The sequence below is a fragment of the Mustela nigripes genome, chromosome 3 (assembly GCF_022355385.1).
Source record: "Mustela nigripes isolate SB6536 chromosome 3, MUSNIG.SB6536, whole genome shotgun sequence".
NCBI lineage: Eukaryota > Metazoa > Chordata > Mammalia > Carnivora > Mustelidae > Mustela > Mustela nigripes.
The window spans coordinates 714,503-740,141 of record NC_081559.1 but is presented as its reverse complement, the minus strand read 5'-3'; the positions used below and the strand labels follow the sequence as shown (position 1 = coordinate 740,141).

Below are 25,639 nucleotides of genomic sequence, written 5' to 3'. Positions count from 1 at the left end.
TTTGGTTTGTTTATTTTTCCAAGTTAGAAAAATAGAACATACTTACTATTTCGTTGACTTGATTTATAACTTTTATTTATTTATTTATTTGAATTTCTTTAATTGATGTATCGCTTATGATGTTACCTTAGTTTCAGGTACACAAGATGGTGCTTGGTCATCACGCTCACCACAGTGTAGCCACTTCCCATGTGTCACATCCAACACCATGAACTGTCTTCCCTGTGCTGCACCTTTTAACTCTGCGACTTACTCATTCCATAACTGGAAGTCTGTAGCTCCTACTTAGGGTGAATACTTCCTGAAAAACGCCAGATACAGGAAAAGCTTTGAAAATGGAGAAGTTACCTTTTTTTAAGGAACAAGTACATTTATAAAAGAAGTCTCCATCTATACAGGGTCTCCCTCTCCCTTCCTCTAGCTGGGATTTATCAGTGGAGAAGGCAAAGACTTAAATTCGCGGAGCAATCGCATCCTCGGTTACTGTCTTTTCCCAGTAGCTTCCATAACTGCTCACCCACACCCCAACATTGTCTTCTGTCTTTAGAGATGTTTAAGGTGGTGGCTTGGGCCACTTCAAGGAGTTACTCAGTTTTCCTAGGTATCGCCCTTGTATACAGTAGGCATACATGTGATTACACTTGTGTTTGTTTTTTCCTGTTGATCTTTTTATTACAGAGTGGTCAGCCAAGAACCTAGAAGGGTAGAGGGAAATCATTTCTTCTCTCCTACACTACTGCAGGGAAGGAAACATTTTATTGGTCTTTCAAGGTCCTTCTAGCTGGAATAAGAACTAAATTGACAGGCGATGGATTAATAGGAGAAAATAATACTAATTTTGTACATATGCGTAATCCACAGGTGTGGAAATTCCAAAGATAGGCAAAATGAGGTCTATGTGTCATTTGAACTAAGGAGAAGGGCGTAGGGGTCTAGGACATCAAAAGGAAAGAAAGCAATTCACTGGAAGATAAAAAAGAACAAATGTGTCTACCATGCCTAGTTCAAGTTGTATTGTAGTTATCTCTGGCAACAGCTCTATTCCTGCAGCAAGTATTCTATCTAAATTCTTTTAGGCTAGGGGCGCCTGGATGGCTCAGTGGGTTAAAGCCTCTGCCTCTGGCTTAGGTTATGATCCCAGGACCCTGGGATCGAGCCCTGCATGGGGAGGTGGGTGTCCTGCTCAGAGGGGAGCCTGCTTCCCCCTCTCTCTCTGCCTGCCTCTCTGCCTGCTTGTGATCTCTGTCTGTCAAATAAATAAATAAAATCTTTAAAAATAAATACATAAATTATTTTAGACTATTGGGGGGGAAGCAAATAGACTTTTCCGAATCTGCTGTGTTTTGATTGCTTTTTTTTTTTAAGATTTTATTTATTTATTTGACACAGAGAGAGAGATCACAAATAGGCAGAGAGGCAGGCAGAGAGAGAGGGGGGAAGCAGGTTCCCCATGGAGAGCCTAATGTGGGGCTCAATCCCAGGACCCTGAGAGCATGACCTGAGCTGAAGCCAGAGGCCCAATCCACTGAGCCACCCATGTGCCCTGTTTTGATTGCTTTTAATGAAAAAGTAAACTTCATGCCAAAGTGGGTCATCTTGGGGTGGCCTGCCCTGGGCACCTATATCATAAAGAGAAGACCCTCTTCATAAGCTAGTTGTGAGAATTAAATGTGGTGGTTTATGAGCTAGACACCTAATAGTTATTCAATAAATATGAAAAACACAGAAGAAAAGTTACCCCTTACCCAGAGATCAAAGGAATGAATCAAAAAAAGTCGAAGGCATAAAGACAATCTGAAACGGAGAAAACAAGAAACTGGTGGCTTTTCTCATCAAATGACCTAAGGTTTCAGGGCATAGTGGATTCTGATGTCTTAGGGAAGCTCTAGTGATCTTAGTCTGAGATGACCGTAATTCCATTGGGAAAATCCTAAAGGTTAACCTCAATGACAGCAGCCTACAGCAGAGCACAGGGACAGAGTTAAGTACTTACAAATCATGTAAAATGTTAATATCATCATCATCATATGATAAACAGTAACAAACACAATAGTTAACATTTATCGAAGGTTTGCTCTGTGTGGGAGCCTATCTCAAGTACTTTATATATGCTATATGTGCATATACATTTATATGTTTCAATACATTTACTCATATCAAACCTGGGAAATTTTATTATCATTATTTTAGGGAAAAAGAAACAGAGACACAAAAGAATTTACATAATTGACCAAAGTTGCAACAGCAGCAACTAGCTGAGCTGCGGGGCTCACAGCCCGACGTGCTGCAACAGAGAAGGCAGCGTATTCCCTCTAATCATAGGAAACTGGAGTAGCCGCCAGATTTTTGCACAAGTATACTGATATTATGGACAAAATAATTTGAAGAAAAAGCAAACTGGAAAAATGTTCATTTTATTAAGTAACAATGTAATACTACATATAGACTGCTTTAAAAATATGTAACTCTGGGTGGGGGGAAGTGCTCTGTTTTTTCAACTGTTGCAAAAGGAATCCTAGAAAGTAGAAGAAAGGGTTATTTCAGAACAGTAATCGTGAATTCTTAGTGTAAGCTGTTTCCTTTGTTTCGTCCATAAAAGAAAAGCCTTTCAAAGAGTTTTGGCAAAATTAGCCTAAATACTGTTGCAGTGACCTAAACAGGAAGCCTGGGTCGTCCCAACCACGCTCCATCTCTGCAACCAGCCCGGAGGCTCCCTCTCTGCTCCAGCAGACAGGAGCTTTGGGCCGTGGGATCCTCAACTCCCTCCTCGCCCTCTGCGGCCGCAGGATCAGATTACATCGCGCACAATTCTCCGCTCCGCAGTTTCTGGATCTGTTTAAAAGACAACGCAGAGGAGATAAGTCCCCTCTTCACTGCCTGGAAGGGAGGACAAAGTGCCCTCGACTCCGCGCTGAGAAAAATCTTTCAAAGAACTTTCGTCAGAGATTTTACTCGTGAGTATTTGGCAAGATACTTTCTAGCCCTTGAGAAATAATTTTTCTTTTTTGGGGGAAGAAGAGCAGGATCCTACTGAGAGGCAAAGCCTGGTAGGGGAGGACCGTTGTCGTTCAACCGGCGAGGGGTATTGACCCTTCTCTAAACAAAGTAAACTCCCAAATCCAGCTCTCTGCACTTTGCCGTCATAAGGGAATGTATGGGCAGCATATCTTTATGCTTTTTCTTTCAGAAGTTGGTGAGATGTAGCCTTTCTTATAATTTTCCACTTGTAGTGGCAATTCTTACTAATTGTGTGTTTAATTAGAATTTTCTGAATATTTGGTTTACTTTTAAATATTATTTATTAACACAAAGAAATATGATAATGAGACTCTCTGGCATGTTTAAAGAAATTTTTTTTCATTCCTTTTAATGTTGACAGTTAAAATGAAGTATACACATTAGAATTCTTGTAATCTAAATTAAATATTTTATGCCTACAGTAACTAAGCCTCTCTGAGGAAATGCTTTACAAGTCTTTAAAGACCAAAGCTCATATTCTAAGATACTTAAATAAGAATATTTAAGTGTAAGTATAAGGATGAGAATTGCACTACAGATAGTGTAATTATGTTAATTAGAGCAATAGATCTCCATAGATCTCCATGATGTACTATCATGTCCTGATGGTTATGAAAAGACATTAGTAAATAAAAGCACATACTATAGAAGCACACCACCACAGAACTACAATGAGACCAAGTTATTTAATGATGGAGAAAGCTCTTTTATGTAAGTATTACCAAAAAATGAAGGCCAAGAGCAGAGCCATGTAGGAGAAAAAGAAAAGATAAGCAACAGCCACCCTGAGTCACAGTGCTCTGGAAATTAGTCACAAATGACTCTGTAAACTGTGTGATAAACACAAAGAGCAGAGCCCAGGCAGGAAGCATACAGCCCAGAGAGCCGTATTTTATGTGTAAAGGCCTAATATTTAGGTCAGAAGGGAAACATGTCAATTTTGAGATACTGCAAAGTTTTTAAACCTAACACAACCCTTTCCTAAAACATGTTTAGATTTTTGTGATTCATCATTCTAGTGATGATTATTTCAAGACGTGCTATCTGTATCTCATCTGATCTTTAAGCTAAAAAGTGAGTAATGTCTTTGAAAATGTGTTGGAGTATGAAATTTGATTCAGAGACTGCGGGTTAATAAAATGATATTAGATACTCAGAGATCATCGGAGATTACATTTAAAATAATGTAAATACAGATAATTAACATTATAGATTTAAAACCAAAACTTTAAAATACTTTAACAATTTGAATCGTTACACTGGGAAACCAAATGTGTCTTTAGGTGCCCGACCTTAGAATCCTCCTGGAGAACTTCAGTGACATCCCATTACCATTTGGTTCCTCTTTCTATTAGATGTGCTGAATGGCACAAATTTTGTTTTGTTTTTGTTTTTTTAAAGGTCTAGTCTGATACCTTTAAGAATTTGTTTCACCTCCAATGACTGGATCAAAATCCCCCTGGGAAACGTGGCTCCTGTCCACATGAATTACGCTCTCGGTGCTTACTGGTCTGATTGTTTGTCTGTCACCCAAGGCTTCACTTACGTGTTGGTCGTACAACTATTTTGACTAGAAGCTTCTATAATAAACATTTTTGCTAAATTGAAAGATAATCTATGAAGTGGAAAACTATTTTGTGTTAAATTATAGTTTTCATAACATTAATTTACTCTTTTCTTCAGAATGAATTCCCTGATCTTGGTTATCTGTATTACTCAAATTCAAAAGATAACTGGACAGGATGACTAGCTACTGGAAGAAAAGGCCAAGTTCAAAAGGCTTTACTTATTCCCAGAATACATAACAGCTGACCAAATAGCAGATGTGCTATATATTCTTTAGAAATGGTTGGCTTAAATTCAGTGTCTGGAATTTTTAAGACAGATTATACCTCATATCACCACGTAATTAGCAGGAAAAAAAAGCAAAGTAAAAAAGTAAAAGGCAGGAAAGACAATCTGGAAAGGGAAGGAAGTTCTTAGAATGGGGTTTTCAAACTATTTGTTAGTATACATTAGCTAAGTTGAATAATAATAGTATTGGTTAAAATAGGTTAATTGTATTGCCAATTCATTTTTGGTATGTAGACACCATCAGGGAACTGTCCTGTAATCTAATTCCGCTGTTTCAGTAAAGACGGTCTCCGACCACTCGCTTTTCTGTTTTCCATCTAAAATATTTAACTTGGGAAATTAATTTATAGAGCTGCCTTTTTTAAAACAAATATTCTTAAATGCATTAGTTTTTATAGAAATATATCATTACTATAATTCCTTCTGATTGTTTTGTGGTTTGGAGAAATCTGAATTCAAGAAATTGAGTAACTTGGGCGCCTGGGTGGCTCAGTTGGTTAAGCAACTGCCTTTGGCTCAGGTCATGATCTTGGAGTCATAGGATTGAGACCCACATCCTGCTCCCTGCTTGGCAGGGGGTCTGCTTCTCCCTCTGACCCTCCCCTATCATGCTCTCTCTCTCCAATAAATAATTAACATCTTAACAAAAAATAAAAAGAAGTTGAGCTACTAATGAAGTCCTCGTTTCTGAATATTAAATCTAACTCAAATGAAGAAAGGGTACAATTTATTCCAGAAAATTCTTTCATGCTAGACCATCTCTCTTGGGTCTCTGAGATCCTCAGTAACTGGTTTCTTGGCAGGATACACCATTTCCAGGAGCCCAGTCTTCCCCTTACTCTTCTTTCCTTGTTTCCACTTCTTCTCCAAGTGGTAGGTGTAGAACAAGAGCTTAGACTCAACTACCGAGGGGCGCCTGGGTGGCTCAGTCTGTTGGGTGTCTGCTTTCAGCTCAGGTCATGGTGTCAGGGTCCTGTGACTGAGCCCCTCATTCCACACTCTGCTCAGTCAACAGTGGGTCTGCTGCTCCCTCTTTCTCTGTTCTCTTTCTCTCAAATAAATAGATAAAATCTTTGGGGAACAAAAAGATTCAACTAACAAAAGGTTGAGGGTGACCTAGTCTTTTCCACATTTCTTTTTTCCAGAAGCAATAGCCAAAAGTGCTGGGCCCATGTCAAATCTCCTCTATTCATCTCTCTTCAGGCCTTCCCTTGGGGGTTTATGTTCTCTCTCGGTTGGAATAAACACGCTTTAATTTTATTTTAAAAACAAAAGAGTAAAAGGACACCATGGCCCGCAGTGGAAGTTCCAATGATGCAATATTTCTATCCCAGTTTTTCCATCTGGTGGGCGAGTTTCCCAAGGTGACATGGACTTATTGGAAGGAATCCCCAAATCAAAATGTACTGGTAGCATTCTCTCCACACTGAGTAGGTATTATGTTGTTTCAACATCAGAAGTGTGAAGGTATCAATCCCTATGGCCCTAATAAAATGTAGGGTTTTGATCACCAAACGTAATATGCCATGGATCTCTTCAGCTGTATCACACCCTCAGCACCAGCACCACTCTGCCGTCAGTCTGTCTGTCTCCGGGTCTGACTGTCCATAATGACCCATCTGGAGGCATCCCCTCATTTTTCATTCCACAAGGCTTAGAAATGGAGTAAATCTTAGTAATGGGTTGAGTCTTCAGAAAAATAGTGTTTGTTGCAAATTTTGATAATATTTTTAGGGTTCACTTAGGAAACTATAGTATCTAAGGAAATGAATCAAAACAATTATATCAAAATTTCATATGCCTACTCTTGCTTATTTTTGGGCCAACTATTTTCAAATATACATGAAAACAAATGAATGAATTTCTGACTCATGCTACATGAATGAACCCTGAAAACGTTCTGCCAAGTGAAATAAACCAGACACAGAAGAACATAATTCCATGTGTCTATCCAGAGTAGACAAGTTCACACAGCCCGAGAGTGTACTGGAGTCTGCCAGCATCAGGGGAAGGGCTGAATGGTGAGTTATTGCTTACTGCATACAGAGATCTGGTTGGGGCGACAAGGATCTCAGAAGTAGATAGTGGCGATGATTGTACAGCATTGTGAGTGGAATTAACGCTACTGCCCTGTTCACTTTAAATGGTTACAACCACATATTTTATGGTGTATCTACTACAATAGAGAATACTAAAAGAAAACTGTTAACAACAATTCAGTTTGAAGGATTCTAGATTCCTAATAACATTCCCTTTTCATTTTCTCAAATAATAGAATAAAAGTACAAATATTATGGTGTTGGATACCTGAATTTTTAAAAATCAAAGCAAATTCTTCCTATTTTGTTTCCTGATGAAAACAGGAACATATTTTTACCTAATATTGCTGTACTGGAGGCTGTTTTTTTTTTTGTCATATTTTTTTTGGTTTTGGTACCAGAGTAATTTGGGCCTCACAGATTGGGTTGGCAAGTATTCCCTCCCTTCTGTTCAATTTTCTGGAGTAGTTGATGTAAAATTCATATTATTTCTTCTTTAAATGTTTGGTGCAATTCGCCAGTGAAACCATCTGGGACTGAAGCTTTCTTTGTAGAAAGGTTTATAATTACAAAATTTGATTTTTTTAAAAAAATAATTATAGGGATATACAAGTTATCTATTTCTTCTTCAGTGAGCTTTGGTAGTTTGTGTGTTTCGAGAAATTGGTGCTTTTATCTAAGATGTCAAATTTATAGGCATAAATTTGTTTATAATATTAACATACTAGAATCGATAATGATGTGAAACCTCTACTTCTTGACATGAGTGATTTGTACCTTCTCTATTTTATCAGTCTATATCAAGGTCTTTGAACTTGTAACTTCTGTGTTCGTATATAAAATGGGCTTTTAGGCAACATATAGTTTGGTCTTGATGTTTTATTCAATCAGTCAAAATTTGCCTTTATTTAATTTTTGAATATTTTATTTATTTGAGAAAGTGTGTGTGTCTATATGTGCACATGCTTTAGCGGGGGAAGGAGCAGAGGGAGAGAGAAAGAGAGAGAAGCCAACCTCCCTGAGCAAAGAGCCCAAGACAGGTCTTGATTCCATGACCCTGAGGTCGTGATCTCAGCCAAAATCAAGAGTGGGACGCTTAACTGATGACCCACCCAGGTGCCCCAGACAATATCTGCCTTTAAATTAGAACATTTACATTTGATGTGATAATTTATATGTTCGGATTTTAGTCTCTCATTAAGCTATTGTTCTATTGGTCCTATTTTTGTTTTCTTTTTTACTTACTTGGGGTCTTCTTTTGAATTTAGTATTATGTATGATAATATTTAATTCCTCTGTTGGTTTATTTGCTATCATTATTTTTATTTTAACAGTTGTTTGGGGCTTTGATATATCTCAGTCTACTTTCAAGAGATTTTAAGCCACTTCTCTTACAGCATAAGAACTTCCAACAGTAAACTTCTACTTTTCCTTCCTTGGCCTTTGTGCTACTGTAGTCATACATCTTGGTTCCATATATGTGATTAGTAACACACTACAATGTCATTATTCTGGTTTTAGTGACTTATCTTTTAAAAAATTTTTTAATTAAATATATTTAGATTTACAGAAAATTTATGAAGCTGGAAAGACTAGGCATTGGTTCCAAATGCCTTTTATTAACATAGTACTATGACACATTTGTCAAAATTGGGGGCTAATTATCTTTTAAACAGATTTACATGTTAAGAAAGTCGTTTATGTTGCCCACGTAGCCACACGGCCCGTCGGAGGCCGTTGTCCTTCTCAGGCTCGCTCCTCTCTCTCCGCGAGTCCGGTGACGTGGGTTATCTATGAGGATGCTTCACGGTACCTCAGAATGCAATCATCTATGCCAGGCGAAGCAAGCATGATCCCAAATAATAAATACTGTCGACAAAATTTATATTCAGCATTAGAATTTGACTTCATAGCCATGGATGAGAGCATGTGCATTATTCGAGTCTCTGCACATCCTGTTTGAGTTCCGTGGTTTTAATCTCATTTAGCGTAGTCCTTCAGTCTACAAGGCAAGGAAGCAGTTACACAACGAGAAATCATTATACATCCACATCCTGATGTTAATGTGGTTTATCAAAAAATTGTGAAATAAGCAGTTTTTCCTAGAAATGCCTAGGCCCTTCTTTCGGTGCCAATAATTTTATTACATCCGGTTCCAGACCTCCCAGGATTAACCTCTCTTGGTATGTTTTCTCTTAAGGAAATCCTGAGGAAAGACGTTTAATCAGGAGAATTTAGATTAGCTTCAATTCACATGGCAGGAGAGATTTTTTTCTATAGTGGTCATCTCCTTTAAAGCCGTTTAATTAATGATTGCATTCATTAATTAAAGCCCTGAAAAAGGTTAGAGGTTCCTGAAATGACTATTTGCCACTTCACTGTTCTACCAACATTAGTCTTTCCACTATCACTTGCTGCACACCATACCGTCATCTCCATGTTGAGGAGCCAGAGAGATACGAGGGGCCATCCGTCCTTGTCATAGGTACCGGACGCCTCACTTAAAAAGACAGGAATGAGTGGGCATCCACGCGTGGTCTTCAGAAATATGTGTGAAAAAGTGTCTGTGCGTATGCGTATCTGCATTTTAGAGAGGAGTGTGTCGTTTGCCTCAGGAGCTTACATGTCCCATGAAGGCTATATCTGGGACGTGATTAAATAGCTAAAGAAAACAATATATAGACTTAGGGTTAAAAAGAGAAACAGGTAGTAATATGTCCTGCAGATGGCAAAGTAAAGAAGTTATCTTTATAAAGTTTTTTTTTTTTTTTTTTTAAGACTTTTGTTTTTAAGCAATCTCTATGCTCAACATGGGGCTCAAACTCAGCCCTGACATCAAGAGTGGCATGCACTACCAACTGAGACAGCCAGGTGCCCCTCTTTGTAAGGTTTTTGGTGTGAGATAAGCCATAAAGTTATCCCATGAAAAAGAAATCTTTGAGAAAAGATCTTTTTGAGAAACCAAAGAGGAGATTAAATCATTTCAAGACCACTTTCAGTTCTGTCGCTATCCTTGAAGAAGCAGATTCGATTTTTAGTATCTTCAAAGTTGAGCATTAACTATATGCTTTTTATTTTTTGTTTTGTTTTTTTTTTAAAGAGTTTATTTGTTTATTTGTTAGAGAAAGAGATAAAGCACCTGCACAAGCAGGGGGAGCAGCAGGCAGAAGGAGAAGCAGGCTCCCTGCCGACCAAGGCGCCTGATGCAGGCTCCTTCCCAGAACCCTGGGATCATGATCTGAGCCAAGGGCAGATGCGTAACCCACTGAGCCACCCAGGCTTTCCTAGTATATACTTTTTATATATTAGATTCTTTGCATGATACAAAAAGTATGCAATGTCATACATTTTAATAATGTATACATTAATTTAATCATTAAGATTTAAAGTAGCTTACCAAAAAAATCAACACTCTGTTCCCAATTCTCAGAAAATTACAATCAAAGGAATTAAGTAGGGCATTTAGAAGAAGATGTTACCAAATTCCTGATTAAATGAGTATGTATTAGGTTGAATTTGGACAAGAAAGAAAGAAATGATTATTTGGACAAACTAACTCATCTTTATAAAACTGTAAAATAATGAGCATTAGTTGTAAGGAACCAGGGGAAAAGAGAACGATTTGTAGGATGCTCTGAGTCAGAAAGGAAGTGGCATCATTGTCTTTCATTCTCTGGGCCCATAGCTCTCATTCTTCCACGGGTCTGACATTTTGCATCTGGAACGGAAGTAGCTAAAGGTGAGCACACTCACGGTTCCTACAAGTGCTTGACTCAGCTCCCCGGGGCTGCCTATTCCTTTATAACAATGACTCCGGGAAGCTGAACTCAGGATGGGTACGTCACCGACAGTCGCAATCTATTGTGCTTAAGGATGAAAACTTTAGATAATATTTGGAAGTAATAACCCTTTTCCAGCCAGAACAAAGTTACCTGCTTCGTGGCCTCTTCAGAAGCCCTTCTGGCTGGACATAGACTAAACTGACGTGAGGCAGATTGACAGGAGAAATCAAATTCGTTATCATACCTATGGGAATCCACGCAGGCAGACAAATTCCAGAGACAGCCCGGCAGGACGAGGTAGTTTTGTCATCCTGATCTAAGAAGAAGGGGGTGGAGGTCTCGGACTTCGGAGGAAAGGGTGGGGTTCACAGAGAGGTCCGGTGAACAGACGTTGGGTGATTAGATATTCGTACCGTCATACAGCTCGGTCACTCAAGCTAAAATTTATCTCCGTTAATAACCTTTATTCTGGGAAAGATCCCTGGGTTTAGGTTCTTCTGTGTAATTAGGGGAGGGGCAAGAGTTTTTCTTGAGCTCCTAGGATGTCGAGTGCCGTCAGCTCAGAATCATGCCAGAGCGGCCCGTCTTGGGGCAGTCTGCTCTGGGCCTCTACCTCACACATGGGCTCACAGTTTGCTCTGCTCTTGCTCTGCTTTTCTCAAATAAATTGAGATAATCAGAAGCAGAACATTGAGAAGACTCTAATATATTTGTCTAAACAGACACAAAATCTGGGACTGCAACAGACTTTGAGGGGAAATAAGAAATTTGACCTGACTTCAGTTATTGATTCTTGAACTAGGAAAAGGTAGTGTCAGCTTGAACTCCACTAGCTATCACTCACAGTTCTGATTTGAACGGTCTCAACTGTCTTCCTACGTCTTTCCAAAGTTCGTATACCTCCTGCCCATAGATGTCACAGTCAGTGTGAGTTAATAGAGTCATTAGAATTAATAAATAATTGGGGCGCCTGGCTGGCTCCGTTGGTTAAGGGTCTGATTCTTGATTTGAGGCTCAGGTCATGCTCTCAGGGTGGTGAGGTGGAGCCCCATGCCAGGCTCCGAGCTCAGCACAGAGTCTGCTTGAAATTCTCTCTCTCTTTCCCTCCGCCCCTCCCCACTCATGTTCTCTCTGTCTCTCTCTAAATATACAAACAAAATCTTTTTAAAAAGAATTAATACACTTGTATAACCAAAAGATTCATTAGAGTCATTAGAATCAACGAGTGAGTTATATAACCAGAAGAGAGACACAGATCTAGGCAGACAGCAGACAGAGAGAGAGCCGCTCAGGCGCCCCAGATTTTTCTGTATTGTTCTCTGTTTAAGGCGGAACTGCCAGTGACAGAGAAAGCCACACTGAATGTATCCAGCTCTTTTTTTCTCCTCACACCTAAATTTACTGCGCTCATGTGTATGTTTTCCATTTGCTTCTGTTTGGAGCTGTTAGCATTAGTAGTTGAAGAGAATTGAATTCTCAGAAAACTCAGGTTCGGTTTAGATATAGAATACCAACTTTATCTGCTTCTTCCCCCTTAAAGAAAAGAAATGGAAGCAGTGGGCACCCAGGTGGCTCAGTGGGTGAAGCCTCTGCCTTCGGCTCAGGTCATGGTCTCAGGGTCCTGGGATCGAGTCCCACATCGGGCTCTCTGCTCAGCGGGGAGCCTGCTTCCCCCTCTCTCTCTGCCTGCCTCTTTAAGATTTTATTTATTTATTTGGCAGACAGAGGTCACAAGTAGGCAGAGGGGCAGGCAGAGAGAGAGGAGGAAGCAGGCTCCCCGCTGAGCAGAGAGCCCGATGCTCGATCCCAGGACCCCGAGACCATGACCCGAGCCAAAGGCAGAGGCTTAAACCCACGGAGCCACCCAGGTGCCCCTGGTTTATTTTTTTAAATAAATAGTTTGTACATGTAAGCTGTTTGTGACACGAAGATGCTCTTTCTACCTCTTTACTTTCATTTCTTACATTCTACATGACAAGAAGTTAAGCCTCGTGGTGAGCAGCTTTTAATGTATTATTCTTAGAAGAAACTTTATGAAATCATATCTGAGCGCTGCTTCTGAAAGTAAAAGAAAGAGTAACAAAGCTTTTTATCACAATCTACTCTACAAATCAGTGTTAGGATTTGACCAATGAACTAACATTAGGGAATTTTACATTTCACAATTCTCCGGAAATGTCACTTCCTGTAATAAGAACCAGACCCAGGAGATGTTTTCCTGGAGAATTGGCCAATCTTTAGGTAAACATGAGTGGAGTCAATAGTCTGCAATTATTTCAGGAGGGTTTTTTGGTTGTTGTTTTGATTTTGTTTTCTTTTTGAACCACTCTGTGTTTCTAATATTATTTACTTACCAAAGCATTGCGTTTTGCTTCATTGTTTCCCATATTTTACCTTTCCTCTACATGTACTTCTGAAACATAATCTAAAAATTCACTGTGCAGGGGTTCCCGGTTGGCTCAGTCAGTAGACGGAGGAGACCAGGCAGGTCTTGATTTCAGGGTGGTGAGTTTCAGTCCATGTTGGGTTAATTAAAGAGATTAATTAAAAAAAAGACACTAAAGCTGTTTTAAAAAGACTTTAAAAATTTGACTTTTATAAGAAAACATCAGGCATTATTTTACTTTTTTAAATTTTTAAGATTTTATTTATTTACTTGAGAGGGCATGAGGGTCAGAGGGAGAAGCAGACTCCCTTCTGAGCAGGGAGCCGGGCGCGGACTCGATTCCAGGACCCCAGGATCACCATCTGAGCCGAAGGCAGTTGTCCAACCAACTGAGCCACCCAGACACCCCCATCAGGCATTATTTTAATGTCAAATAGTTTTAATGATAAGGAAAGGGGATTCTGACCTGGGCTGTGTAGTACTGGTATTATCTCATCTCCTCAACATCCTCCAAGTAAGAGCAGTTGAAACAAATTGATTCATAACCAGTTTGTAGAAGCAAAAATGGCACAATAACTACCAGTTAGGTCACATCGGGCTGGTGGCAGGACAGAGCCACAGCACCGCTAGCTTAGACATTGAGGCTACGTACCTGGTTACATGGTCTTATCACACAAAGCAGAGGGGTAACAGGCTTCAAGACTGGTTAGTGAACCAGGATCTGTCCGTTTCTCTCTATCACTTAGAGCAGCTAGTTTTCTTTTTAAGGCTTTATTTGTTTATTTGAGACAGAGAGAGCACAAGCAGAGGGAGCAGCAGGCGGTGGAGGGGAAGCAGGTCCCCGCTGAGCAGAGAGCCCCATGAGGGGTCAACCCCAGGACCCTGGGACCACAACCCGAGCTGAAGGCAGAGGCTTCACCGACTGAGCCCCCCAGGCACCCCTGACATGCAGTTTTATTTCAGGTAATTCTCAGTCGTACATGATGGTTGCTTCAGCCAAAGGCACCGCATCGAGGCCAGTGAACAGGAACATCATGTGGCCTTTCCCGTGTGGCTCCATTAGAGAAAGGATTTTGTTCAAAAGTGCCCATCCTGGGAACATGGCGTATTTTCTATCTCGTGCTGTTGGCTAGCGATTTATCATGTAGAGACAATTAAATACCAATCCCTGTGAGGGGAGTGGAGTCACCCATGAATGTGGACTACTGACCAGTTTATTTATTTATTTATTTATTTATTTATTTATTTATTTATTTCAAAGATTTTATTTATTTACTTGACAGACAGAGATCACAAGTAGGCAGAGAGAGAGAGGAAGAGATGCAGGCTTCCCACTGAGAGGAGAGCCCAATGCGGGGCTCGATTCCAGAACCCTGGGATCATCACCTGAGCTGTAGGCAGAGGCTTTAACCCACTGAGCCACCCAGGCACCCCTGACCAGTTTATTATTAATAAATGTACCCCTGGGGCAGTTCTAGGTTATCTCTCCCTGAGAACTAGACTCTGAACAGACTGCCGATTCCCGTGAAAGTGGTAAAGAATGTGGTTAAATGTGCGGCAAGTAAGATAACGGAGACAGCGGTGCCGGGCGTCCCAGATAAGGGGCAACTGGGGGGCTTGGGCGGCTGAGCAGCTCCCTGTGGACTCCGACTCAGGTCCTGATCTCAGGGTTGTGAGGTCTAGCCCTGAGCCCGCGGGCACTGGATCGGCAGGAGTCTGCTTCTCTCCCTCTCCCATCGACCCTCCCCTGATCCTGTGCATGCGCTCTGTCGCTCTCTCTAAAATAAAGAAGTAAATCATTAAAAACAGTTCAAAATATGTCCATAATCTCAGTGGCCTAATTCGTATTCCCTTACTAGAGCGTATTTTTCTGCACGAACAACAATTTTTCTTGTGTATTTGCTCAGGCCAACACTCCTCAAAGTCTTTTATGTCTGTCCAGTTCACAAAATCCAACGCTGAATCCTTCCAAAGTTTAATTTTTATATCCGGAGAGAGAGAAGGAGCACTGACTTTTGAGGCATAAATTATTATGCATTGATAATTTTTGGATTCCAGAAACCCATAAGTCCTTTTTTTTTTTTAAAAGATTTTATTTATTTATTTTACAGAGAGAAATCACAAGTGAAGGGGCAGGCAGAGAGAGAGAGAGAGAGGAGGAAGCAGACTCCCTGCTGAGCAGAGAGCCCGATGCGGGACTCGATCCCAGGACCCTGAGATCATGACCTGAGCCGAAGGCAGTGGCTTAACCCACTGAGCCACCCAGGAACCCCCCATAAATCCTTTAATAGAAATTTTCAATATGCCCTTTTACTGCATCGAGAGAGGATCAAACCCTCACGTTTTTAAAGCCCACTACTTCTTGACTTTTTGAACGATCTCAACCTCTCAGTCACCTAGAAAATTGAGTCACAGCAAGAAAATCTACTTTCTACTTGTCCTTTAACAACTCTCACACACACGTGCGTGTGCACACTTGGACATGCATCGCGTCCCTCTATCTCCCTGGCCCCAGAGAAAAAGAGAACGTGTTGTTTTAACGGAATATACTCTCTCCTTCAGGCCAAAGACCCTCTTTGCCTGCTGCCCAGGACCCTCTATTCATTTTATTTTTTCAAAGATTCACTTATTTATTTCAGAAAGACGGAGAGCACGTGTGGGAGCGGGGGGAGGGGCTGGCTCCCTGCTGAGTGTGGAGCCTGCAGGGCTCAGTCCTGGGACCCTGAGATCACGACCTGAGCTGGAATCAAGAGTTGGGAGTGTAACCAACGGAGCCCCCCAGGGCCCCTCTGTTCATTTTACTTTTGTTTTAGCTTTCGCCTCCCTCTCTCTAGTGGCAGAAACGAACTCTACCCCCCACAAGTGTCCCTGACAGCACTCCTGGTTCTTCAGGGTCCGCTCATAAAATGGTACCCTAACTTGCTGTTTTCACAGCCTCTGCTCAGTCCCTTCGATAGCTCACCTGCTGCTGCCCACGAAACCGAACCAAATCCTCTGTAATTTTGCAAGGGCGATGACAATGTCACTGTCACAAAACCCCACGCATGCGTTTTTAGCTCTTGCCTTACTTCGAACCCTTTGTGCTTTAGACAGTGTCGACTCCAAGTGCCCATGTCCCCTCACGTTCCTGCCGCTGTGGCTCGCCGGGTCTCCTCCTGCTTCCCTGGCGAGTTCTTCGCTCTGCTCAGATCTCTTCCTCTTCCTCATTCTGCGGACTTTCGCTCTCGGGTATCTGTTTCCAGTCTTCACACTGACCTCGTAGAGTCACAGGTCACACAAACTGAAGTTTGTAAAACCACCTGAAGAAGAAGAGTGCCTGGTCCAGAGCAAACGCTGTACAAAGTCCGTTTCTCACACACCAGTCCACGGAAGTGATGAACCTTTACACTTCGATTGTCACGTTTCTGTCTCCAGCAGAGACATCGGCCCTGAGCCCCACGTCTACATACTGGGCTGCTTGTTTCATGGCTCCTGTTCTCAGGGTCTGTTATCAAAGAACGAGACTGAGACAAGGTGCACGTTTTTTAAAGATTTATTCTATGCCGAGTATTAGAAGTCAGACTGACCGGCCAGCGCCGCCCCCGAAGTGAGCGACGCCTCCCAGCCTCACAGACTAACGCTTCTAGAGCGAAGGCCCGGCCACACATCGGTGGCCAGTGGGATTGTAACATTGCATAGTCGTGTCGGGCCGCACGCAGGCAAGTGGCCACTTGAATTCCAGTTTACCCTGCAGTAGCTGTTGGAACGAACCCATCACTCCGGTCAGAACTGGTGCTCAAGCTTGGCGCCCCGAAGGTGGGGGTTGCATTCTCCGGTGGTTAGGGAGACAGAATGTGCGCTTCACTGACTCCATGTCCCCACCTGGCCTGACTCGTCCTCGCATTCTGGGCTCTACCAGGGACCGGCCGACCATATTTTACCGGTTTCCCAGACTTGCTTCTAAGTAAGTTTCTCTGGGGGTGGGTGCCGGGTCAGTTTACGTTCTCCGCACAAACAACAAAACGGCTGTTTAACGGAGGTGGAGTCGCTCTGGCTGAATAGGTCCTTACACCGGGAATGTCTCACACACATTTCACACTCCAACTGCCTCTCACGGACGTCATCACTTTCCTGAAGCAACAAGTTCCTCGTCTTTGGCTTCTCGACTCGTGCCTGGAACGATGCATCGACACATTGTTAAATCAGGAAATGTAGCTGCGCTGGATTCTTTTCTCCTCCTCATCTTCCCTGTGATTTTAACCATCCAATTACCGTGAATTTACCTTGTATTTTACTGACCGATCAGCCCACGTCTCACCATTTCCACTTGCAATAATATTATATATCATATGAACCTCTCTCACGGTCTCTCTCTCTCTTTTAAGGTTTTATTTGTTTTTTTTTTCAGGGAGAGAGAGGAGGGGCAGATGGATGGATGGAGGGACAAGTAGCCTCTTTGCTGAGTGGTAGAGCCTGACACGGGGCTTAACCCCAGGACCCTGAGTTTGTGACCTGAGCCAAAACCAAGAGTCAGATGCTCGGCTGACGGAGCCAGCCACGTGCTCCTTCAGATTTGGTCTTTAGTCAAAAAAAAATTTTTTTTTTTAAATGTTTGTAGATGTAGCTTCTATTTCCTCTAAAGTTTGGAGAAAAAAAGAAAATATGATACTTTACAGATTTTCAGGCACCTCTTTTAGGTGTTCCTTTGTGGAGACTCGTTCTGTCCACTGGGTCTGTAACTGCTGGGTGAACTTCTGGTCCTCGTCTCAAGTGTAAGGGACACCCCCCCCCCCAGGTCTTTTAAGGCCTTGACCTATGCCCTTAGTGAATGTGCTTAGGTAGGTTGAGTCAAAAACCAACTTCCCATATATATGGATAGAATGATGTAGAAATATTTATGCTGTATTAAATATAATCACTATGAAGTATATATTTTAAACCAGGAATAGAAACATTTAGGCAACTCAATAAATCAAAAATAGTAATAATAACCACAGTAAAAATTAGTTTTAGTTAATGAATTGGACTTACAGGATTAGCAAACCAGAGAAACTGATTTTTATCCTGTCGTTCCTTTGGTGATATTACTTACTCATTGTCTCTGATTCACAATGAAGATCAATATTTCAAAGACAAATAAATACAGAGAGATATAAGTAGTTAATATACTGAATTATATTTTCCTGAGTCGGATTTCATCTTTGTCCCCTGAGTCTTGCTTATTTTAAGGAAATCTCTGGGCAAGTCCGGGATTGAGTCCTGCCTCTGTCGCTTACCAGCCAGCTGGGCATAGGACGTCGGGAACAAATCACGAACTGCTAACATAAATCCAGTGTATCTGTCCCATTGGCTATACAGCATTATTGTCAAGATACAGAAGCCGAACGATAAGAAACCACTCAAAAAAAGATAAAATATTACAAAAAAATGATGTCTTATAATGATATCTTTGTACTTTCAGTATTTCTTAAAATAAATGTGGTATGTATTTCCATTTACTCAGAACCTCATGACATTGTATCTTTATTTTAATCTTATTTCATAGGTAAATAATCCCAATGCCAAAACAGTATTTATAATGATGACTCGGTGTCCCAAGAATGTGGGGCCTGGGGAAAGTTAACACAGCGATAGAGACGGCCCTGACCTGACTCGTCAGAGTTCGGTGTGTGGCGGATGTGCGCTCACACAGCCTCAGACCTCTCTCAGAGAACTGCCGGCACATTTGCATTCCCACAATGTATTTATTCAAAAAATACTCTTTTCCTGAGAAAAGTCTGACTCTCAAACCTCTCCCTGAGATGGTACAAGTTCAGAAACTCTGCCTTCAGGAACAGGAGTGGGAAGCCTACTAAAAATAGTTTTTAACAAAAATGCATCTTTGGAACCTAGTCATTATGGATATTTGAAAATTTTCCATTGAAAATACTACTTGTAAAAAATGAATTTCAAAACATAAAGAGAAAATTATTATAATCCTTATAGGGTTTTTAATCTTTCTGCTTTCCCACCATAAGTTTTATCCTAATTTTTTCTTTCTTCAGTCATTATTCTTGGTGTTTGGGTACTGCAAATTGACACAAAATGAAAAAAAAAAGCCAAAGAAGCACACAGGTTAAAGATAAAAACAGGCTTCAGATGTTAGTGGGCAGAAGGGTAGCTCCCCCAGGGACCAGCCAGATTGAGTGGACCAGGGTAACAGTATCAGCCACTGCTGAGCAGAAAATTGGAATTATTCTTGAAGCTATTTTTTTCTCTTTTCTGGTTGACACATTTTGTCTCCCCTGTCTTTCACTGGTGCACTACAAAGACGCAGCCAAAATGGAATTTCTTCTTTTCAACATGGGAAAGTATGCATTGATCTCGAGGTTAATAGTTAGACTTCAAAAAAGTTCAATATATGAAAAAGAAAATTTGAGCTAGGAAGTCTAAATTACATAAGCACCATGCCAATGATATACAAATGAACATAGTATACAACTTTTCCAGATTAATTTAAAGATGATAGAATAAGGGGCACCTTGCTGGCTCAGTCGGTTAAGTGACTGCCTTTGGCTTGGGTCATGACCTCTGGTCCTGCCATCAAGCCCCGTTTTGGGGTCCCCAGTCTGTGGAGTCTGCTTCTCCCTCTGCCTCTCCCCCTGCGTGCGCTCTCTCTCTCCCTCTCTCAGATAAAGAAATAAGTCTTAAAAAACGAGAGGATAAAACAGCAGAAGTTGGGAATGACAGCCGAGTGACTGTCCACAGGTAGTTTCATGCCTTTCCTGAAACGATGTCCTAGAACCTGGCGCTACCCCCAGCTCTGGATCCCTTCCATTCTCTGGGAGCTTTTGCTCTTTGAATCCCACGTTCCCAGGCTCATGCACCCCCGCGGCCGTGCCCTTCCAGTCCGCTCCCCGCCCGGCCGGCCACAGCCCGACAAGACTCGCTTTGCCTGAAGGTCTGTGCGGCCGCGTGTCCACAGGCAGCCCAGCCGCTCCACAGTAACCATGAGACCTGAAATGTCTCCGTTGGTCCCTGAACTCTTCCCAATCAGAGCTCTATTTTCAGGTATTTTTTAGACCTTCAAAGAATCTGAGAGAACGTTCTCAAGGAAGGACACGCGCCGCGAACAGGACTGCGTTTCACTCTGAGCCCGGCCGTCGTCAGGAATTACTGACCTGGATTGTGACCGCGGCGGTTTGCTGAGCTGGTCACCACCCCGGTGCCTTTGAAATCGACCCCCTCCCCCGACTCCTTTTAATCCTCACACCCCTGAGAGCGGTTCTAGTAAAACACCCATTTTAGAAACGAGTAAACAGAGGCAAAGAAGGGATGGATGAACTATCAAATTCGATAACTGGTCACTGAACTGGAATTTGAGGTTTTACAGTCTGTACCATTGAGCCAGGGCTGCCGTGAAAATGTGCTGCTGACTGGGTAGCTTCAACAACGGAGACTTATTTCCTTACAGCTCTGAGACCTGCACGTTGGAGACCAAGGTGTCAACACAGACTAATTTCTTTTGAGGTCTCTCTTCTGGGCTAATAGGTAGTAAGTCTTTACTCTGTATGTATCTGAACCATATTTTTCTTTTTCTTTTTCTTTTTTTTATGAGGACACCAGTAATATTGGATTAGGACTCACCTCAAACTCATTTGTCCCCAGTTACCTCCTTAAGGGTCTTATCTCGGGGCACCTGGGTGGCTCAGTGGGTTAAGCCGCTGCCTTCGGCTCAGGTCATGATCTCAGGGTCCTGGGTTCGGGCCCCGCATCGGGCTCTCTCCTCAGCAGGGAGCCTGCTTCCCTCTCTCTCTGCCTGCCTCTCTGCCTACTTGTGATCTCTGCCTGTCAAATAAATAAATAAAATATTTAAAAAATAAATAAAAAATAAAGGCCTTATCTCCAAATAGGACACAGTCTGACGTATTGGGGTTAAGACTTCAACATGGAATCTATAGGGACACAACTGAGCCCATGACAGTCTCATCCCACACCTTCTGTTAACCGTAAACAAATCGAAGTCGAGTGAAGAAGGAGGGCAGCACTGGAGGGAACAGGGAACGAAGGACAAACAAGAGAAAGAGAAAAAGGAGCAATGGAAGAAGGAAAGATCTTCTTTGGGACGATCGCACGGGACATTACTTGGTTTGATTTGATGGTTCTTGGTTTCCCTAAGGAATGCAGCCACCTGTATACAGTGATATACTTGCCAAGCAAACCAGAGCAACCTTACAGGCAGAGTGCTTTGTAGATGTTGTTGAAGACTGACCGGTGGTTGGGAAGGCATCTTGGTCTGCTGAGATGACCATGAGCTCGGAGTTACAGGGGTTTGGGTGCAAGCTTAGCTCCGTCTCATTCTACTTGGAAAAGTTATGCCCTTTTTCTGAGCCTCACTTTTCTTAAGATGGGCACAATAGTTCATATAGGTAAGATTTTTAAGAGGATTATAGTTGATTTGAAGTTCATAGATAAGCTTATATCCTCAATAAGTGAAAATCTCAAGGTTCTTCTCTTTTCCTTTCCATTTCTGGCTCCGCACTTCCTAGAGTCACACAAACCACTTCCCTTTCTTTCACACTTTCTCCTACACGCTGCCATTTATCTCGATTGGATTTAAGCAATCATTCTTATTCCTCTTTTGATTTGGAAAATACCTACCACTTAAGCAAAATTTTATGAACACAAAATCTACTGTATTTACCTTCTCTTTAAAAAAAAAATAAGCACATTTATCAATTGAAGTATTTCGTACTTCCAGAAAAGGAGAATAAGCAACATGAAAAACAGTGTTACAAAGAGAAATATGGATGGACAACTCCTCGTCACATTTGCTTTTAATCTCTTTATTTTTTGGTAGGACTGAGAGAAATAAATAAAACTGCATTGATATATCCAAAGATCCATATTGTAACCTAATTTTAGTCACAAAGTATATCCCAGTTATTTTTTTTTTTAAGATTTTATTTATTTATCAGAGAGAGAGAAGGGGAGAGAGCGAGCACAGGCAGACAGAATGGCAGGCAGAGACAGAGGGAGAAGCAGGCTCCCCGCTGAGCAAGGAGCCCAATGCGGGACTCGATCCCAGGACGCTGGGGTCATGACCTGAGCCGAAGGCAGCTGCTTAACCAACTGAGCCACCCAGGCGTCCCCCCAGTTAATTTGCTTTTCACCAAGTGTTCCTCAGTTATTATTTCAGGTACTAAACATGGAACTGTGAATGTTACATAAAGGGTCTATGCTTGAATGGAAAATGCTTAGTGATGGAGACAGTGAACATGTACAAAAATACATATATAAGTGGTGATAAGTGCTATTCAGAAAACAAAGCAGAACATTCCTAGTAGGAATGGGAAATGGTAGAGCTGCTTTGAAAAATAATCTGAAAGTTGCTTAAAATATTAAGAAGAATTACTATATGATACAGTAATTTCCCTCTTAGTCATATACCCCAAAGAAAGGAAAACATATGTCTGCATAAAAACTTGTGCACAAATGTTCATAACATTATTCATAGTCCCCCAAAAGTAGAAAAAGCACAAATGCTCTCTAACTAATAAATGGATAAATTATGGTATCTCTGTACAATAGGATATTTTCAGCAATAAAAAGAAATGACATACTGGTATATACTATACATGGACGAACCTTGAAGACATGAATGAAAAAAGCTCGACACAAAAGGCTATATAGTGCGTTATTTCATTTCTGTGAACTGTCCAGAATTAGGAGACATGTGGAGACAGAAACTGGGAGGCACGGAGGTGATGGCTAATGGGTGGGGAATTTTCCTAGAGGATAATGAAGTATTCTAACAGTGACTGGGGCAATGTTTGTTCAACTTGTAGATAAACTAATAGCTACTGAACGATTTATTTTTTAAAAATCGAATTTACTAAAAATAAAAATTTCTGCTCATCAAGACCCGTATATGAAAAAGTAGAGATAAGACATAAACCAAGATAAAATATATATGTTTTCATTTGGCACGGAATTTATATCTATAACAGATAAAGAACTTCTACAGTTTGGTACTGAAAAGGCAAAGAAACTTAAAAAAGAAAACCCAGGTTACTGGGGTAGAAAATGATAAGGAACCCGTGGTGGTTACTTTCTAAATCTGGTGCTCGAAGAAAATCTTCTGGGGGAGAAGGTCTCTGGAAAGGCTCCTCAAGGAGGAGCCTGCAGCTCCAGGGTCTTGGAGGACGGCACTCCTGTCTCAAGAAACAGGAGTTTCAGTGTAGAACATCTAGAATGAGTATGGTTTGCTTAAAAATAAGCAGTTTCTTTGAAGCCAGGGGATTAGTAGGCAGCGTCCATAGACCCGAGCGGGTAGGAAATAAAGTTGAAGGGGGAGCTGGGAATGACCTACTGGCACCGCTTGCTTCCCTTGGGGAAATGACCCTGCCTCCCAGGGATGGTGATTCAGCGAAACACTTCCCAGCTCCGGTCCGACGTCTTTAACTGCCTTTATACAGGTCCACTTAGAACACAATCTCTCCAGACTGAATTCAGCCCTACTACTACGCACGCCAATCAATACTTATGTTAATTTACCTATTTGTGTGCCCAGCACAGTAAATCACCCAGGATATACTTGAATTCTCTGTCCTTCATATCCTGTATTTACTCAGTTACTCAGTTTCCGCAATACTCAACTCAGAACATCTCTCAGACCTGACCTTGGCCCTGTAGCTCCACTGACGGTTCCCGTTCATAGTTTCAGTCTGAGCCTCTGCGACTTCCCAGCGGCCAGTTCCACTTAAATTTTCCCCTCTCGATGTCCTGCCATCCATGCTGGATTTTATTAAAGCACAGTTCACACCATGCTTTTAAATATTTTTCTAGATCAGATAATCTACTGACTTCTCCTTAAATGTAACATTATTTGTCAAGGAAATTTTCCAAAAATATTTTATGGGAAAATAGCCCCTTGTCATATAAGTTTGGAAATACATTGACTATACTCTCCCATAGAAGATACAATTGCACAATACTATAGTAAGGATCCTATAAACATCCTGTAGTTGAGAAGCCTATATAAGGTTTTTTAATTCAGACTTAAATATGTATTAACCTATGAACACTTTTTTTTTTTTATAACAGCTAAGAACATCTTGCTGAACTTCTATCCTGAGAATACATCTTGACCTAAAAGGATAAAATTGACGCTGCAGATTACCATTAAAGTGAATGGAAAACGTAAGTTCTACAACATAACTATATATTATTCTGTGGAGTGTATAAAATATGTTAATTAAAATGCATTCATTTTTAAAGCTTGAATGGAATTTAAGGACAATGTAGCCAAAGTCATGTGTTTATAAATCAGGTTAAAAAATATGGAGCACCTGGGTGGCTCAGTCAGTTAAGCGTCTGCCTTCGGCTCAGGTCATCATCTCAGGGTCCTGGGATCGAGCCCGGAGTATGGCTCCCTGCTCAGCCGAGAGCCTGCTTCCCTCCCCCTCTGCCTGCTCCCCTGCTATGCTCTCTCACTCTCTGTCAAGTAAATAAATAAAATCATTAAAATATATGTATAAATTTATTTCCAAAGGTTATTTAACAGGTTGCTGGCAGAGGTAAGTTTAGGAATTTTAGTTTGTTGCCCCCAAAATAAATACTAGTTTTATTCAAGAGAAATAATTTAGGTTGGGTTCATTTCCTACTGCTACGTGCCTGGCATACAAAGATCCTTGACCATTTCTCTAGGCATCACGTCGCATTTTTAGGTAGCCAGTTCGCTACGTGTAAATCCCCAAGGGTCGAGGCTTCCTCTCGGTTCCCTAATCTCTGTGTCTAACGTAGGATTACGCCCATTAGTCATGACCCATTCGTACGATGTGTTCCCGCTTCGGTCGCTTCTGATACTGAGCTGGACATCGAAAGGGTCAGCACGGGTCGGGCTCACAGGTCGCACCTCACGCGGGGCACGGGAGGGGTCTCGGTGGGGACCTTTTACAGGACCGCGAACCTTCCCGAGGCCCGATTATCTCGGAAGGATCCGCCCCCGAACCCCGCCGCACGCGGGTCCGGATTCGGAGACTCTGGGGACCCGGCGGCTCGGGCGGACCCTGCCGCGGCGTCGAGCTCCGGCCGCGGGGCTCGTCCAGGTCCAGCCGGACGTTTCCCGACGTCCGCGTCCGCGAGTTCCCGCCCAGCGGCTCCGCACCCGTCGACCTTGCGTGTCCGCGCGGGGTCCATCCGCGCACGTGCCGGTCCGCCGGCGGCCTGTGACCTTCGGCGGCCCCGGCCCTCCCCCGCCCCGTGACCCGCAGGCCCTCGCGACGCGTCGTCTTCCGCTCCTCCAGCGGCACGTGCGCTCGCGCCCCGCCGCGCCCCGCTCCGCCCTGCGGGTGTGGACGAGCCCGAGCCGGTCCGCGAGGCCCCGGGACGCGCTTCCCCCGCCGGCGCCGCCGCCTCCCGCCCCGGGGCCCGGGCGGCCTCTTCCCAGCACATCCGCCGCTTCCTTCCCAGAGGACTGCTCGTCGCGGGCCCTGCGATGTGCGCACCCCGCGTCCTTCTCCGGACCGGCCGGGAGGGCAGGGCTGCGGCGGGCGCGGGGCGCGGCTGAACGGACCGGCGCGGGACTCGGCGACCTCATG

At 42.4% G+C, this 25,639-nt stretch overlaps 1 protein-coding gene across 5 annotated transcripts in view; it reads left to right on the top strand.

Moving 5' to 3' along the window:
- Positions 1-2,654: 2,654 nt before the first annotated feature.
- TFPI (tissue factor pathway inhibitor) overlaps positions 2,655-25,639 on the top strand; it is a 65,065-nt gene continuing 42,080 nt past the window's right edge. For 2 of the 5 annotated variants that reach the window (XM_059393005.1, XM_059393008.1), the window contains exons 1-2: positions 2,655-2,954; positions 24,144-24,239. The gene's annotated coding sequence lies outside the window, so the exon portion shown is untranslated. Of the gene's footprint in view, positions 2,955-13,903; positions 14,043-24,143; positions 24,240-25,639 lie in introns of those variants that run through there. The other 3 variants (XM_059393007.1, XM_059393009.1, XM_059393006.1) reach the window with 3 other exon arrangements.